Source organism: Hemiscyllium ocellatum, chromosome 4 (genome assembly GCF_020745735.1).
Source record: "Hemiscyllium ocellatum isolate sHemOce1 chromosome 4, sHemOce1.pat.X.cur, whole genome shotgun sequence".
NCBI classification, from domain to species: Eukaryota; Metazoa; Chordata; class Chondrichthyes; order Orectolobiformes; family Hemiscylliidae; genus Hemiscyllium; species Hemiscyllium ocellatum.
In genome coordinates, this window is record NC_083404.1 from 18,019,173 (window position 1) to 18,038,467 (window position 19,295).

General features: G+C 40.3%; 1 protein-coding gene across 4 annotated transcripts in view; it reads right to left on the bottom strand.

Moving 5' to 3' along the window:
• The window catches only part of pag1 (phosphoprotein membrane anchor with glycosphingolipid microdomains 1), a 154,500-nt gene that overhangs the window by 75,355 nt on the left and 59,850 nt on the right, over window positions 1-19,295 (bottom strand). For 2 of the 4 annotated variants that reach the window (XM_060824159.1, XM_060824158.1), the window contains exon 2: window positions 5,316-5,354. The exons of the other annotated variants lie outside the window; for them this stretch is intronic. The gene's annotated coding sequence lies outside the window, so the exon portion shown is untranslated. The remainder of the gene's footprint in view (window positions 1-5,315; window positions 5,355-19,295) is intronic. 4 annotated transcript variants of the gene reach the window in all.

A 19,295-nucleotide genomic window follows, 5' to 3' on the forward strand; every position in this document is an offset into this window, starting at 1 on the left:
ATACTGATGGTGAATGCTGACAGTTTTGTTAAAATATCACAACACCAAGTTAGAGTCCAACAGGCTTATTTGGCAGTACTAGCTTTCAGAGCACTGCTCATTCATGAGATAACTGTTCACCTGATGAAGGAGCAGCACTCTGAAAGCTAGTACTTCCAAATACACCTGTTGGACTGTAACCTGGTATTGTGTTTTTTAAAAAAACTTTGTCCACCCCAGACCAACACGACACCTCCACATCATGACAGTTTTGCTGTCATTATTAATGCCAAGTAAAAGCTAAAAATGTTAAGAAGGGATTTGGCAAGTATCTGAAGCCAATATCTGTACAGATATTCAGGTAAGGGCAGAAAATTGGGCTTACAGCAGATTGTTCATGCAAAAGGTGGTACTGTGATAATTGTCATCTTGTTCATTTCTACTCCTATGATTTATTTATTAATTTCAAATGTGAGAATCCAAGTTCATCCATGTTAGAAAGAATAAGCTTTAAATCAATGAAGAACAAACATTGCTGTTAAGAAAAATATTCCTGAATGATTGCGGACAGATAGACCTGGGATGTTACTGATATAAACAGAGCAACTTTGGAACACCGAAGAATCATATCGGACTCAAAATGTGAATTCTGTTTCTCTCTCCACAGACCCTGCCAGACCTGTTGAGGTCTCCAGCACTTTGTTTTTGTATATGATTATCTGCTTTGCCATTGCATGCTGGATTCTCAGTAAGTGGGGGGTGGAGGAGTGATGGCCTGATAGCATTACCATTAGATTACTTGAGTCTCTGGATTAGTGAAGCTCTGGGACTTGCTTGGAATCCTGCCATGGAATTTGAATCAAGAATCGAATGATGACTATGAAACTATTGTCAATTATCGGAAAATCCCAGCTGGTTCACTCATTTTCTTTTAAGGAAGGAACCTGCCTTCCTTACCTGGTTTGTCCGATATGGGATCCCAAACCAACAGTAATGTGGTTGACTCTTCAAGTATCCCTCTAGGCTAAATCAAGAGCTTAAAAGATACAATCCTGAGGAGAGAGATACATGCTGAGTAGAGAAAAATTTCATGATCCAAAGGCTGACTTGACTGGCGGTCCAAGCAGTGAAAGAGTATTCTTCCAAAATCAGGAACATCAAGGGTAGGAATAAGACACAGGAAATACAGGAGACTAAACTCCACAGTCATCAAATGGCTGGATATAGGTGGCCATAGCAGTGGTGTAGAACTGGTAGCTGGAGAGCACCCTCAAAACAGTTCAAAGGGAATATGCTTCAAGCAAAATATCTGCCAGATAATGTGGAGGCAAGTACCTCACTCAACAAAATCACAGAATTTGTATCTAGTAAGAGAAAGCCAACTTTGATCTTGGAAGGCAGGGCAGGGAACACCTGTAAAGAGGCAGCAGAGACAACAAGTGCTGTCCCATATGATCCATGGAGACCTGACTGAACTAGACTTTATCATGGGTGATCAGGAACACGGCCCGTCTCCCATGGAAAGTACCAGTATAGAAAGAAGCTGGACAGGCCAATAGATTCAGTGGCAAAGAAGCAAAAAGGTTTGCAGAGGGAATCAAGGGTAATGGTTTTGTTCATATGTTTAGCTGGAAAAAGCTATAATTAGCCTATGATAATATCAGGTAAGCATTATTACAGTACAGAAATTGTTCAGTTGTTATGCAGGAGGAATAGAAATCATGATATACATGTAAAAGGTCACCACAACTATTGACAATGTAAAGATAACATGCTGCTAAGGGAGAGTGGGGTTAGATTTCCTCAGATCTTGGAGTCTGTTGGTAAAAATAATGTATGAATTTGGAGCAGGGTAGGACCACTGTTGGAGAAACGACTGTTGGAGGTGACCTAGCTCTATCTGGGCAAGTCAAATGGAACCATTCAAGAGCTTTCTCACAGAGCTGTGTGGAAAAAAAAGAGGTGTTGGAGAAAACTGACCAACCAAACTGAACACTACGGAAGGAAGACTAAACAAGTTGATGAATTACGATCACAGACAATAACTGTTTCAATGTTAAGTAGTGCTTAAACTAGACTGGAAGTTTCAGGAGAAATGAGAATGGAGTTATGGACAGTGACTTGTTTGAGGTTCTTCAAGAGAAAAAGGATGGCAGTTGGAGAAAGTAATTGAGACACAGTTTGTTTTTGGAAGATGACAGAATCATAAAGGAAAAAAGGAACAAGGAACAGTGTCTGGAAAGATATCCATTGCCAGTACAATCACCAAAATGTGGAGGGATAATTGGTGAGGAGATAATCAAAACAACAAGTGCCACTTGTGGAGAAGATAAACTTGGAGAGGAAGTGACGATGCAGTCTTAAGCAATAAAGGGGAAGGAATTTCTGACTACAAAAGGATCATTCTGCTAACTTTTGACTCATTGATGGGTTAAATTTGTGATAGAAAATCCCAAAAGTCACATTAAATGAAGTGATTGCCAGGGCCAAATGAAAAAAGATAAAATCCCTAGTCTCCATCTTCGCCAGTCTCTAGGGATTGTTGGGAGGATGGTTCAACTCTGGTGTGTGTTTTCCGAGATAACAATTCCAAAATACGATATGTAGATTCTACCACATGCACAGCAAGTGATAAAAAATTTGGCACTTGGAGTCACAGAGTCAAATGTCACAGAGGACGTCCTTCAGCCATGGAATTTATACCATCCCATCCAAACAAATCCCACGTTTCAGCACTAGCCCGTAACCTTGTAGTTTGTGTGTTCTCTCAGATTCTGCAACTGTTCCTCTGAATGCTCCTGTTGCATTTTCTGGACATATTAGTGGGCAGCACAGTAGTTAGCACTGCTGCCTCACAGCGCCAGAGACCTGGGTTCAATTCCCGCCTCAGACGACTGACTGTGTGGAGTTTGCACATTCTCCCTATGCCTGTGTGGGTTTCCTCCCACAGTCCAAAAATGTGCAGGTCAGATGAATTGGCTCTGCTAAATTGCCCGTAGTGTTAGGTGAAGGGCTAAATGTAGGGGAATGGGTCAGGGTGGGTTGCGCTTCGGCGGGTCGGTGTGGACTTGTTGGGCCGAAGGGCCTGTGTCCACACAGTAATCTAATTTAATCCAAAAAAATTTTGAGCCTTCTCCCATTTTGGTAGATCACAAAGCAAGGCCATATGAGTAAGCAAGGATATGTATGACCTTTTCAGGGATACTTTGAGGACATCTCTAAAACATTTCCTCTATGTTCCTGGGAATTTCTGCCTGCTACTAATTTCCAAGTAAACCAGCTGCCTCATGAGTTTAGTTTCAAACATGTCTCACCTATGGGACTGGTTTTAGTGCGACTGGCATCTCAATGTTGGGCAAATTGGCATTTGCAGTGCTGTCGGACTGCATTTCTTTCTCGCAGTTTTGGAGGAACTTTCAAAGCTTGTACTTTTACAGTGTATCGCGATAACTGACAAGTGTTTTAAACATATGGGAGTGTCTGGATCACAGTAACCCATTAAATCAGGACCATGATCTTGGAATTGAAATTCTGATTCAAATACTCCTTTCCATAATTGGTCAAAGGCTATGCTGGCATATTAGAGAGAATGATGAATTTTCTTGTCCATGTCCGACGACTTCAAGTGAAGTCTCTCAAGATGTATTGATTTTGATCAAAGTGGAACGAGGTACTGTATTGGGGCAGCTATTTGGAAATTGAAACGTATTTTTCCGGGGTTTCGTGAAAGACTTAACAATCCCCTCTTGAGCTCAGTTTCTAAGTGAAACATCGTCTGCATACTAAATCTCTACAGCTGAAGTTGCAGTGGCTTTGGCTTTGGGTAAAAGGTAGCATAGGCTGTACTGTTTCCTGCCTACACTGCTGTGAGGAAAATGGAGAAGAGGTTTGATGCAATGACACAGGCTTGTTTTTCATTAAAATAGGGTTGTGGTTCTTTGGTTGGGCGAGGTTCACAATGTGCCTGTCAGATGGAGTGGGCAGATGATGATGATAAAGTTCTGAGTTTAGCCAGATTTCAAGAGGATAACCCACAAGTGAGTCATCGACTTTTTGAAGTTAAAAAAGACCACAGAGGATGGTGCTGCTCCTTCGCACCCAATTCCAGACGAGCAGAATTTCAATGCCCAGACCATGGTCATGGTTTAATGGGTTACAGTGAGTCTGACACTCCTAGATGGTTTTTTAAAAACTGGCATCATGTATAGCAATGCACTGTAAAAGTACAAAAAACCATTGAAAGTTCCTCCAAATCTGCTGGAAATGAGAAGATCATGTCTCGGGTGCTTCTCAAAATAGAGAAAATGCACACATACTCTAAAAGACTTCAGAGACTGGGAGGGTGCAGTTAACACTCACCTTGCAATTATTTCCTTGGTTGGTGGCAGACAGCAGAAATCTATTTTACAGTTAGTAGTGTCAGATTGGTGACCCTTCATGAACATGGTCACAATCATAGTGACAAGAGGAGGAGATAGATAAACAGGATTTAAGTGCAGCTGATGAAACAAATTAGTGGGAGGTATTATAGTCAAACTACCCATTACAAGTAACCCAGCAACACTTCAAGTTTCAAACAGCATCTTATCTCTGCCAAAGGAATAAAATTAACTGACCTCCAAAACTAGAAATTTCAATTTTGGTATGCTAAGGATGAGACAGAGAAATCATGTGCTTGTGAACAGTATAATTTAATGAGCTGTTCCCATGGAATGACTATACAATATGTTCCCGCAACAGATGTGAAAAGGATTTTTAGACGAAAGTAGAAATCTGTAGAGTTAACAGCTTTGGATCAAAACACACTGCATAACATCCATGAACTGAAGCAGAGGCAGCCGTTATGTTGCTGCCCTGGTAAATTCTGTACACCTAAATGAATATTTCATCTGCAGGGATTCTACTTTCACTCTTGGCTCATCTTTAGGAAGATGCTACACTGAACATATTGTTTCTTGTTTCCTTGCTTGAGGAGTTAAAATGTTTCGCTTAATATGATTCTATTTTTTTAATTGTAATAACTGCACTTGCTTCTTTGAGCTTCACCACTAGAATTTAAAGTGGGAGTCCACCCTAATTGAAACACCATGCTGAAACTGTTGTTACCACTTGAATCGGTGACAGCATCACCTTCTTGAACTTCGAGTGAATAATGATCACAACTCATTGAGGAGTGTATTCTTGGCAATAAAAGATGATACAGGTTTGTCATTTGCGTTATTTTTAGGGACAAGCTAATGGAAGGTACAGGTGGGGGCAGGGGTTGGCAGAGTGTTGAATTGTTACTTCCAAAAAGGTCAACTGGTTTCAACAAGCATACAATTCCTCAGACATACCTCAGTATGGCTCTTGACTGGGAGATCAATTCATAAGAGCTGTGGGTTAACACAAAAATAAACTAATTAGCAAGCATTCTAAAAATAAAGATTACATAGCAGACAAACCATTAGAGTGGTTCACCACAACTATCTTTGCATTTGTAAATTCAGAGTTTACCAGCAGAAGTTTACCACACTTTATTGAAGGTAGGGCAGTTAATAATGTAACGTGAACCTGACACCCCAGCCTATTCCACCATCAGCCTGTTTTCACAAAGGGGACAGATCACTAGTTGACTGAATGGAGACAGGAAGGCACTTCACATAAATAAGGTGCTGCTAGAGAAGACTTTTATCAGGTATTTACAATATTAGCAAGGACACAAGGTCAGTCAAAAACCATGCCAATTCACCAAGTGTAATTAGGTGAGAAATCATTCAGCAGTCATGATGGATAAATGGTAGGTCTGTTAATGTATTTGCCACATGTCTTCTCAACCAAGCCCAGTTATCAGGTTTAATGACTCAACAGAGGGTAGTCCCAATTTGAATTGCTGCTGCTGGAGATCTCTCTCCCAGATCCAAAAAGGAGGCAGAACAAAAGCTGTCGGAGTAACAAGGGAGTGAAGGCCTCATCTGCGACTGAGATTTAGAATCGGTCTTCGCATCCAGTGAGGTGGCCCGGTGACGAGCTGGTTGCTACGTGCTGCAACTTTGCGGCAGTCAGGGTATTTCAGTGGCTAGAGAAAGGCCTTGGAGTCTGGACAGGAAGGACACATGGGATAAGGACATGCTGTTCACAGAAGGCTCTATAGGTGTACCAACAGAGGCTTAGCGTCGATGAATAGTCTAGGAATGCGTTTCCAGACCATGCCTATTTAGTTGGGTAATGACAGGATTAGTAAAATAAAGAGTCCAGCGACTTCTCCCCTTCACAACATTCAGAAGAGGAGTCACTGGACTCTAAATGCTAACTGTTTTCTGTCCACAATGCTGCCAGACCTCCTGAGATTCCCCAGTAATTTCTCTTTTAGTTTCAGATTTCCAGCACCATCTACAACATTTTGTTTTATTTTAGTGATGGAATTAAGTAGAATAATGGAACAGGAGATAAGGACACTGAGAAGTAGCAACAAACCAATGACTTACTTTAAAGGTGACATTGGCATGCCAATTCTTTGCCTACAGTTCTTTCCAAGGATTGTCTGCAGATCTAGGTGAGCTTTCCAGTCAGTAGCCAATCCCTGCATGGAGTGTAGCAGCAGACTGGCCTATCTATCAAATCCACAACAAGTCAGGCCCGTTTGGTTAGGAGGGCTATCAGCTGCAAGTCCAAGACTGAGTTTTTACCAGTGCAGCAGGCCATTGAAATCTCACATGTGGCCATCAAAACTCCCTCACAGTAACTAGGTGGCCTTATGAATGAAAGGGCTTTCACTCAATGTAGAGATTGTGCGTGAGCACCAGGAGGACTTCAGGTCGGTAGTCTGAGGTTTCCAGAAGTTTTCATTATTAATACATCCTCAGACAGACAGTCACAATCACCTCAACCTTTCAGGCCATGCTCATTACTAGATTCTGTGGGCAGGGGAGATATACTTAATCATGGCTTCTGACTCCTGTACGCAACTCTGATTCAGAGACAAAGAACAGACATAACCACTGCCACATGGCTATAACTGAGCAGTCTGCCAAAATCTTATAGATGGTATTCTGGTGCCTCAGTAGATTTGGGGAAGTCTTACAATACTTCTGTATGTTGTTTGCTTCACATTGTCCAACCCAGTGGTACAGAGGGAGGTCACTGTGTGAGCCATGTCTACAGAAGGAGAAAAAGTTACCTCAAAAAATATAATGGCGTCACTTGATTGAAGACAGTACAGAGGGATCGAACAATGAAAGACTGGCATGTCTGGTAGGGAGATTGGCAACTCTTTGATCAGCAGACTTTCATGAAGCACAAATGGAGAGGATGAAGAACCAAAAATCGGTCTTTCAGAGGCATGGGTTACTGATCGATTTTCAGGAGCCTTCATCATTTCCCCGTGATGGTAACTGAATGTGCAAAGGCCATCATAACAGGTGGTCTCAAGTATCTCAACTTTACAGATCAAACCTCACTGGATTTAATTTCTGTGTAATCAAGTGATGTTGTGAAATAATTTTATAACTCATTTCAATTCATACTTCAACATTTTTTTTCATCAGGCATTACACAAGTATGCCCCCCAAACTAATATACCCCAGTGAATACCTCCAGTGCTGGTCCACTTATTTAGTTTCCTTCTAGTAACTTGGATGGGTGCCCCCTGCACCTTGACTTGATGTGGAGATAGGCTGTTGCCTTCCTTGTTCTAGTCCATTAGATAGCTATGGAATGAATTCTTGATGTCCCTGAAACATACTGCATCCCTGCAAACTTTGGAGGACCTGCATCTATAGTGAAGATGTAGTCTGAAAGGAGCCATACCAGTTAAGGATAGCAGATTCCTTTCTGAAGAGTACAAGCATGGAGACAATTGAGGCTGGTTTCACAATCACCAGCACTGAGATTAGCTTTCAATTTCAGATTTCCTAATTGAATTTACGTTTTACCAACTATCATGCTGGGATTTGAACTAGTGTCCCCAAAACTAGAAACTGGTGGAAAAACTCAAAGTCAGGTGCATCTGTGGAGAGAAAGCAGAGTTAAGGTTCCGGGTCCAGTGACCTTTTCTCCAAAGTTCTCCAGCAATTGTTGATTTTATTTTTGATTTCCAGCATCTGAAGTTCTTCTGTTTTTAATTTGTCCCCAAAATTAGCCTGGTTTATGGATTACTAGTCGAGTGGGATTCCCACCTCTCCTGTGTTGCAGATGTGCATTTCCACCCAGTTTTGGGACTTCAATGTGAACAACCAAATTGTGATCAATTCATCAACTCTCTACCCAGGAGCTGGAAAATGACTTTGCATGATTTAATTCAATTTACTGGCTTTAAAGTTTAGGACACAAAATTGTTCACAATTTAACACATTCAGCTAATTGTTCATTTAGGTCATGGGAGTGGCTAGCATGCTAAATGAAAAGAAAATACAGTGATAAGAGAAGAAAGTGCTTCTCTTTGTATAAATTAAAGAAGCAGCCTTTTTACAAAAGATATAAAACACATGCTACACCTAATGCTAGAATACTTGATGTGGAATTGTGGTACATTAATTTGAAAAACCTGAAAAATTGCTACAAGTGAAAATTCCATTGCTTTTATCCAAGAAGCTACTTAACACTACCTGCAAGTCAATTAGTTGGACAAAGCTCTTCCACTATCACTATGAAGGTAAGATATACATTAAGTGAAACTAGTGGTTAAAATTTGATACTTAGGAGTTTGATTACAATACTTATAATATATAGGACATCTCCTACACTGGCCAACCAAACTTTAAAATTGGAGACAAAATCATAAAATGTATTAGATTCATTATCCCCACAATGCATCCTGACTGCTATATTACACACCAAGGCTAATTCCCATTTTATGCTGGTTTTCTATACTACAGCAATGGTTGACTCATTCTTTATACATTGTATTAAATACAAAGTTTAATCTAACATAATTCAAGAACTGGAGAATGCATGGTGCAAAAAAATAGTAATTTTGCCAATAGATTTATGCTTTTGCAGACATTTCATAACATGCTTCACTGTAGACTCTCAACTGCTCATGTAATTACCTGAGAAATTATTTTTCTAATTTTTTCTGATTCTCAAATCTCATTGTGTAAATGGCCAGTTTTCAGCTTGACTTGATATTTCCAAGGTCACAGAATTTCAGCAGCCACTGTTGTTATAAAGCATGTAAATATCTTGGACTGGCCTTAATAAATATCTTACTTAAAAGCACACATTATAGTTTAAATGGATTTCCAGTCTAAACGTCAATCATGTTTTTTGATTGTTTAAAAATGTTTGAGAAAAAAAATACTTCATTATTTTTCAATACATTTCATGAAATCGTTATTAAATTTCATATTTCCTTGCCACTTCTGACCTCTCTCCATTGTCAAAGTTTTTATTGCATTTGACTGACATGTTTGAAAAGCTACTAATTCAATCATATTAATTTTAAACCAGAGCCAAAAAAATCCAAAAACAAAACATTTGATTAGCAAAACTCACTGCATGAAAATAATACTTTCAGTACTCTGATCAACACCAGACAGGACCATATCCTGATTGCTGCACATGTCAAGGATCAAATTCTTTATCCATTTAACCTGCATGCTGACGATTTCCTGCAAGCTGCTCCAACTTCTGCCAATCACCTGCTGTGGGGTAATGTATGATAAACTAAACAGCAAGATTAAGTTTGAAAAGACGCAGTGACTATAAGGAAACATTTAAATTAACATTTTTAGCATGATGATTGTTTAATATTGGACAGATTTACTGGAATGCTGGGTATATTTTTGGTAAAAGTACTGCACAATTAAATTTCATTAAATACCATTGAATATTTAGGAGAAGAGATGAAAATTATGGGTGTGAGAAATTTATAAATATTAGAGGATGAATACACTGGATGAAGATCCCTAAATATTTTAATGATATTTGCTAAGACATTGGGAGCTTTAATGACAGCCCTCTCTATGTTAAATTAATTTTAAATGATTTTAAGATTGAATTAAATTTAATATAATTGCAACAAATTGCTGAAGATGTGAAGTCAACTTAGTGTTGGGGAAATTTATTTGCAGAATTTTGATCATGTTACTTCCAGGCTGCAAATATTTTACTTATTAAAACAGTTTTTAATCCCATTCCATATTATCACTTGGAAATATCTTCAAATACATCTTTTGTAAGGTACACAATCCAATTACTATTGTATAGGTGACAAAACTATGGCTTTTAGAGCTGGGTTTCTTCCTGTTTGTTTTTGAAGAGCCATGAGTACTAAGCTGTCATCTCCAAGCCAATAAAGTAAAAGCTTGTGAGGCCTTGTTTTTTTTTTAAGTTGGAATGATAGAAGCAGCCCGAATGGGTGGAGTCAGACTCCCACAGAAACAGGGTTTTAGTTTAGCATTCAACAACTGTTACAGTTTGGAAGTTGGCTGCAGAAGCTCTCCCTCTCTGTTTCTCTCTCTAGTTTCCTGACTTTGTCTTTGTCAAGGGCGTGTTCATGGAGTGTTATGATATTGGATCAGATGCTGTTTAGTAAAAATAATCTAGTATTCTGTTATGTTTTCCAATAGAGTTAGGCAGAGCATTTTTTTTCTTTCTTTTGTTTGTACTTTTTAAAAAATGTACTGTAAGAATAAAGTGAGTTTTGCTTAAAGCCAAATAGTGTAATCAATCAAATTACATCTGATACACTGCAATTTATGTAAGATAAATGTTAGGGTGTACGCAATCCCCTTGATATATTTCCAGGGGGTTTGATCTGGTCCATAACATATAGGCAACTTCAACAGCAGTGTCAGGCTGATAGCAATAACATGAATATTATGGAACCACCTGATGAAGGAGCGGCGCTCCAAAAGCTAGTGCTTCCAATTAAACCTGTTGTACTATAACCTATTGTGTGATTTTTAACTTTGTACACCCCAGTCCAACACCGGCATCTCCAAATCATGAATATTATGGCATCTACATAGACCTGTTGGAAGTGCTCAAGCTTAAATGGTACATGTGTGGATGCTTTTTCTCCAGTTTGGGTGACAGCATCCATTTCTGTGCTCCAGATAACAGCTTGCTGTAACAGAGCTTAGAGTAAAGAGTTTGTTTTGGAAGTCTTCTGTAAGGCAATTTACCTCAAAGCAGTTGTAGATACTAATCAATGCCTTGCTGCTGGATATGTGGCCTAGGAGAGGAAACTGATATTAAAGTGACTACCTGCCTTTATATTTGCAGGATTTTATACAGGCATTGCTGGTGGTATTTCTCTCAGGATTTGAGATTTTGTCCACATCTCCAATACATGCACAAGGTCAGGTAACATGATTGCTTGGTAGACCACGAGTTTGGTACTGGGTTTGAGGCAAAGAATGTTTTCTATTGTGGCATTTTGGTGGGGATTCTATGTGCACCTGTAATCACGTTGGTTGTCCACTATCAGGAGGGAAAATCCCATGTTGGGCTGGGGTTGTGTTGAGGTGGTGGCAAATAGCATGCTGTGGGATGAGAATAAGGGCACTTACATTGAGAATTTTCTCAACTGAGATTCACCTCATGTTGCTCCTAACAACAAGCACCGATTGACTCCCTGACCCTGTTGAGCGCCACTCCATTCTTACTCTGAACAGTAGGTCCTCATGTACTTGGACTGTAGATGGTCATGACTGCACTGTAGTATCCAAAATTAAAACTCTCACAATACCATGTTATAGTCCAACAGCTTTATTTGAAAGTATAAGGTTTCGGAGCACTCCAACAGTATTTACAAATAAACTGTTGGATTATAATCTGGCGTTGTGTGATTTTTTAACTTTGTCCACCCCAGTCCAACACCAGCACCCCCTCATCCTGAAGTATCCAAGCATGTCATGGCTGTCAGTGAGTTGCAACGTTTCCTGCATTTTTTCCAATTTTTTTTTCTTTAACCATGGGCTTTCATTAGAGCTTGGTCTTCATTTTTCTGTCAACGTATTTCTTTCCTTCACAGTTTGGTCATGCTTCCAATTCAGGAACACCTTTCAACTGTGATTACACAGCTCCTGGTCTCCTGGTTATTCTCATCAAACCAGCTTCTTTGTACAGAAACCTAGAGTCTCTTTGCAAGTGCTGCTTTTAGTGGATTTAAGGGCAAACCAGATGCTTTGGACATTCTGCAGTCCTGCTCATTGTGCATCATCAGATTGGGCGTGAGGCACTGACTGTGTAGGTCTTTCTTCACACAGTCCTCAAGCCCATCAGCTTTGAATTTTCTGGCATCACTGCTACTTTTGGCCTAAGGAGATGGAGAAAGTTTGGCATAACATCGAGGGCCGAAGGGCCTGTACTGCGCTGTAATGTTCTACATTCTATAAAGTAGACCAGATGGTCAGTCCAGTCATTAGCTTTTGTCATAACATGGTGATGTGAAGAGGTTTGCAGTCCCATGCTCAGATCATGATGTAGTTAATCGGCTGCCAATGTCTCCGGTGAGTGTGCTGTCATGTCTTCTTGCACTTGTCCTCCTTATGAAAGGATTGTTCGTTTTGACCAGACTATACTCTGGGCATTTCATCGGGGGGAGCATTACAATGGTTTTTGGTTTCCCAATGCCTTCATTGCCAATCACTGCTTTGCAGAGGTCAGTTTTTCTCACAACTTTGACGTTGAAGTCACCAAGAATCAGCTTGGGACATGGGTCAATGACTGATAAAGGCTGCAACAGAATTTCTCTTTGGCCTCATGCATTGCTTCTAGGGTCAATCGGCAAATACTACTAACTGTGGTTCTGGGTTAGGATGGGTCAAAGGGTCACAAGGCATTTCTTTATTCAAAAGTGGAGCTCACTGAGGTGGTCACCTGGGTTTTTTTTAATGGCAAAACCAATCAGAGAGTTGGTATTTTCCTGCCCACTGTCTCGAATTCAGAGCCATGGCATCAAAACACTGGAGATCACTGGTATGACAGCAGTGCAATGTTCAGGTCTGTTGCTGCTAGGGTTGCTAATGAAGCTCTTGATGTTCCAGGTCTCAATTCATTTTGATAGGATGGGTGATGTCAATGTGTGGGTCCTTTAATATCATTGCACACTATATACCTACTATAATTCACATCATAGGATACGTATCTTCATATTTTACAGTATGTAATAACTTACAGCATGAGAACTCATTCTAAAACATTGCATGAGGAGGAGCTACTTTGGAGACCACAGAAACCATAATCACTGGTCTGAGATTGAATGCAAAAACTTTTCACTGCAACACAAATAAGCTATCTTAAGTAGCTGGGTCAACATTATATACTGAAACAATTGATCACTTGTCTCCCCTCATCACCCAAGACTTTGAACATATTGTAGCCGCGTAAAATCCAAAAATGTGCAGGTTAGGTGAATTGGCCATGCTAAATTGCCCGTAGTGTTAGGTGAAGGGGTAAATGTAGGGGAATGGGAATGGGTCTGGGTGAGTTGCGCTTTGGCCGGTCGGTGTGAATTTGTTGGGCCAAAGGGCCAGTTTCCACACTGTAAGTAATCTAATCTAATCTAAAACTAATCTAAAATTCCCTCAGTCACTAATTAGCCCAAACCACAAAGGAATGCATTGTGACTTGTGAAAAATCCATTATGAAGTAGATCTGCATGTGTGATGTGCATTAGTAGTTGCAATTAAACAAACGTGTCACACATTTCGAAGCCACTGCAGAACACCACAGTGCAAAATATGGTTTCATTCAATGCACAGGTTCATCAATTGGTTTTATGTGATTATCACTACCCAGATAAATTACAGTTATGTATCCACCTGCCTGCTTGGTAAGCATTGACTATGAAAATCATAAGTTATGCAGTAAGAGCAAATATAATATCTGACTGATGCAGCTGTCTAATAACATTAAACAAATAGGATTATAGAATGTAATGAACTGAAACTAAAGTGATTTTCCATACCATAATAGTCGCTGAAGGAAGCAAACTGTTTCCCTAGAGATCCCTTGGAATAGTTCAAACATCTGGTTGAAGCACAGCATAATAATTTTCCAAACTCACTGCAGAAGATGATTCGCTCACGAATTTTCTTTGACTAATGAGCATGAACTCTGTTTTTCCCCACTCCACATGAACTTCCTAATACAATACTTGCTTAATCACTTTCCCACACAACTGCACGTGGAGAAGCTGCAAATCAGAAAGGCTCTATGGATACTGACAAACATCTAAGTGAGAAGCCTTTGCATTAAGATTCAAGCAATAATCTGTGACTGCTCATTGTCAGGTTTTAATTGCCTTTGATGCCTTCAGGAACAGTCTTCCTCACACAATATAAGTAAAAGTGCTGAACCATCCACAGTTCATTTTCAAAACTCTCACAATCATCCCAAAATAACACAAGTGTTTGTTGTACCAAGACATCTGACATGTTCAGGCTATAGCAATAATTTATATGTATTCCACAATGTAAATGCAAATCAATTTTACATTCTGGAAGGATCTACCAACATTGTGACTGTTAACAATTCAGTGACATTTTCAACTGATGTACTGGCTCTCTTATTGTACTATATTTAAATTATTAAGAGATAGTGCAGCAGTTGTTTGTTTGTGGGGGGGGGTGGGAAGAGAGGGGTGGTTGGGGGCACATGGGGTGCAATTTGCAGGTTGGTGGTCAAAGGATGTGCTGGAAATGGTTCTGGGTGGGTTACTCTTCGGAGGGGTCAGTGTGGACTGGTTGGGCCAAAGGGCCTGTTTCCACACTGTACGGAATCTAATCTAAAATGTGGCAGGGAGAGATGGAGCATAAACAGTAAATGGAGAAGGTTAATAAAGTTAACTTTGTAGACCAAGTGCAATTCACAAAAGATGAGTAACCTTGCAATAATATGATGTAATTGTTGTGTTGCTTCCACAGAGAGCCACTGGGGTGTACAACTGAGTGGGTCCTGGTAACGACAGGGGAAAAATTGTGCATGCCCACCGAGGAAATGAGTATGTCAGACAAATGACTGATGTACAGTGAGGGACTGACTGGATTCTTAATTTGTGTGTCATCAGCAAAAGATAGATCAAACATCCAAAACTGGGGGGGGGGAGAAATCAAGGGATAGAGAGAAAATAAATGAGTGTGAGAGAGTGAGAGAGAGAGAGAGAGAGAGAGAGAGAGAGAGTGAGTGAGAGTGAGAGAGAGAGTGAGAGAGAGAGTGAGAGAGAGAGTGAGAGTGAGAGTGAGAGAGAGAGTGAGAGAGAGAGTGAGAGAGAGAGTGAGAGAGAGAGAGAGAGAGAGAGAGAGAGAGAGAGAGAGAGAGTGAGAGAGAGAGTGAGAGAGAGAGAGAGAGTGAGAGAGAGAGTGAGAGAGAGAGTGAGAGAGAGAGTGAGAGAGAGAGTGAGAGAGAGAGTGAGAGTGTGTGTGTGTGTGTGTGTGTGTGTGTGTGTGTGTGAGAGAGAGAGAGAGTGAGAGAGTGAGAGGGAAGAGAGTGAGAGAGAAGGAAGAGAGTGAGAGAGAAGGAAGAGAGTGAGAGAGAAGGAAGAGAGTGAGAGAGAAGGAAGAGAATGAGAGAGAAGGAAGAGAATGAGAGAGAAGGAAGAGAGTGAGAGAGAAAGAATGAAGAGAGAGAGAAAGAAAGAAGGAAGAGCGAGAAAGAAGGAAGAGTGAGAAAGAAAGAAAGAAAAAAGAGTGAGAGTGAGAGAGAGTGAAAAAGACAGCGACAGAGAGACAGCGACAGAGTCACGCAAATGCAAAGTACTGCAGATTTTCGAAAAGGGAAATAAACACCGAAAGTGCTGGTGTAACTCAGGTGTAGCAGTATCTGTGAAGGAAGAAAGGATTAATATGTTTTGAGTCCAATATAACTTTTCTTCAGAGGTAAGAAGTGGAAAAGTGATGTAATTTTTTTGTAAACAGATGCTGGATGAAAACGATAGGGAATAAAAAGGAAGAATGAGGGACACTACAGATTCTGGGTATCATAGAACAAAATATGAAGAGTGTGTTTCAGGAGAAGAGAGTTAGGTCCAGGATAAGTGTTAATACTTCAGAAGAGTCATTGGACTTAAAACAGTAACTTCATTTCTTTCTCCGTGGATGCTGCCAGCCTGAGATTCTCTGTATACTTTCTATTTTATTTCAGATCTCTCTCAGGTACAGTACTTCACTTTTATTAAGTTAAAAAAATCACACAACACCAGGTTATAGTCCAACAGGTTTAATTGGAAGCACTAGCTTTCGGAGCGCTGCTCCTTCATCAGATGGTTGTCAAAGACTAAAAGAAATGCTGGTAAATTGCAACTTCACTTGGAAGGAGTCTTTGACATACTGCACGATGAGGAGGGAGGAGGAAAAGGATAAGCGATATGCCTCCTGAGATTGCATGGGAAGGTGCTGTGGGTCAATCATAAAAGATAGGAGCAGAAACAGGCCATTCAGCCCATGGAGTCTACTTCACCATTCAATGAGATCACTGTAATCTGACAGTTGTCAGCTCTGCTTCATTGCTTTTCTCCATAACCCTCGATTCCCTTAATCATTAAAAACCTGTCTATCTCAGTCTTGTTAATATACATCATAATCCAGCCTCAGCAGCCCTCTGTGATAATGAACTCCAGCAGACTGACTGCTCTCAGAAAAATTCTCACCTGTCACTCTGGTTCGAGACTCTCCCACAAGGGAACAACCTCTCCGCATCTGCCTGATCAGCCCTATTAAGAATCCTAAGTTTCAATATGATCTCCTCTCATTCTTCTAAACTCACCGAGTACAAGCCCAAGCTACTCAACCTCTCATAAGAAAAACCCTCCATACTCTGAGTCAATGTAGTGAACGTGTTGTGGACTGTCTCCAATGCCAGTATCTTTTCTACAACAGGATCAATAGTGTTAACGGTATTCTAGGTGTGGTCTAATTATTGTCTTGTAAAGTTTTAGCACTCCCTCTCTATTTTAATAGTCCATTCATTTTGAAAGAAAGGTCAACAGCCCATCTGCCTTCCTTATTACCTAGAAGGAAGTGAGGACTGCAGATGCTGGAGATCAGAGTCAAAACGTATGGCGCTGGAAAAGCACAGCCAGTCAGGCAGCATCCGAGGAGCAGGAGAATCAATATTGTGAACATACGCTCTTCATCATGACTTCCTTATTACCTGTTGAGCCAGATACTAGCTTTTCATGACTCATGCACAAGGATTGACAAAAACCTCTGTGCTGCAGCCTCCTGCACTCTATTTGAATAACAAATCACTTCTATTCTTTCTGTCAAAGCACATTACTTCATGTTTTCCAACACTATTATATTTGTCAGGTTTTGTCAACTCACTTAACCAGTCTTAAACCCCATGTTACACATTGTATCATCCTCACCACATACCTTCCCACCTATTTTTCTGATGACTGTAAACTTGGCCAAAGAACACTGACTTTCCTCATCCAAGTCATTAATACATATTGCAAATAACTAGCCCCAGCACTGATCCCTGTGGCTATCCCGTTAGTTACAGGTTGCCACTTTATCCCGATATTTTTTTCTATTAATTAGCCAAAACTGTATCAATGCCAATCTACTATCCTAATACCAACGGGCTTTTATCTTATTTAATAGTTTTATGTGTGAAACCTTATTGAACACCTTTTAGAAATCCAAATATGTTATATCTACTGGGTCCCTTTTATCTAACCTACATTATCCCTCCTCACAAGGACTGTTAAAAAATTGTTAGTCATGTTTTTCCCTTCGTGAAGCCACGCTAACTCTGCTTGACCACATTACATATTTTAAATGCTTTCCTATTCCATCCTTTATAATAGACACCAACATTTTGCCAACAACAGATGTTAAACTAACCCCAACCTGTTTTGTCTCCCCCAGCTTTTTTGAATAAGAGGCTAATTTCTAATCTTCTGGGAATATTCCAGAATCTAGTTTTCCAGAAGGTTACTACCGGTGTATCCACTATCTCTGGACCTTATTTCCTTTAAAATCCTAAGATGTAAGCCCTCAGTTCCAGGGAACTTAACAACATTTAACTCCATTAGGTATCTTAATACTACTTTCTAGTTATAGTTATTGTGTTCATTTCCTCCCTGCTTTAGATGCTTCATTATTTAGTATTGATGTGTGTCTTTACAGGACACCTAGCTAAGGGCAGCAATAGCCGGGAGGCGGAATACAGTATCTGGGAAGCTGCAGGAACACTGCAGGGATCTTCAGTGTGGCACTGGTTGACGTCAGAAGGTGAGAAAGGCTCCAGGTTTGTGAGTACTGGGCACCTGACAATTACGCTTTCTTATCCTGTGGATTTAGAGCAGCAGGAGCTTAGTTATAAAGTTAACATTTTCATAACCTTAGTGACAGAGTAGGAAGTCTAACAAAATAAATCTAATAACTTCTAGGCTAAGGCATTGATCGTAAATTTAGGAGATGTTAGGAGAGGCTAGCCAAGTAGAATGTGTAACGTGTCATATGTGGGGAGTCCTGGACACTGCCAATGTCCTAGATGGCCACAGGTATAGGAAGTACTCCCAAGAGCAGAGGCTGGAGGTCAGAGTATTGGAGCTCAAGCAGTGGTTAAAGACATGAGGCTGAGAATTACGTGGATAGCACATTTAGAGAGGCAGTCATGGTTGATGGATAGCTCAAGAATTGGTGCAAGGGGGAGGGCTTTAGATTCTTGGATCACTGGGACTGTTTCTGGGGCAGGCGGACCATGTACAAATAGGATGGCCTGTACCTGAACCATGCTGGGATCTACATCCTTGCAGTTGGTTTCAATGTGTTGTTGGGAGGAGTTTAAAGTCATCTGGGAGGAGTTTAAAGAAACAGACACAATGCTACAGCAAAGGAGGCAAGTCACAGTGAGTTCAGCTATGCAGAGTATCAAGACAATAAGACAAGGCTGGATGGTCTTTAATGTTAGGAGTGTAATAGGTAAGATTGATGAATGAATGGATAGCATGGATTAAAACATAGAACTACGTTCCTATTGCAATCACAGAAACATGGTTGAGGGAAGGGCTGGACTGGCAACTCAATATTCCATGATATAGGATCTTTAGGTGAGATAGAGAAGTGTGTAAAAAGGTTGGTGGTGTAGCACTTTTAATTCAAGCATCAATTACTGCAATGAAGAGAAATGATATCTTGGAAGTCCCCATGCGAAAGGACTTGTGAATAGGACGAGTGAATTCTAAGATATTTTATAAATACAAGTCATTCTGCGATAACGTGCACTTTGTTAACACGATTGATGAATTGGGGACACTGTTTCTAAAGCACAAACTTCTAAAACATGTGTTGGCTGTAACATGATTATATCGGCAACACTTTAAGCTTTGTTTGTAAAGTGTGATTTTTCTATAATGCAGGTTTGCATAATAACACAAC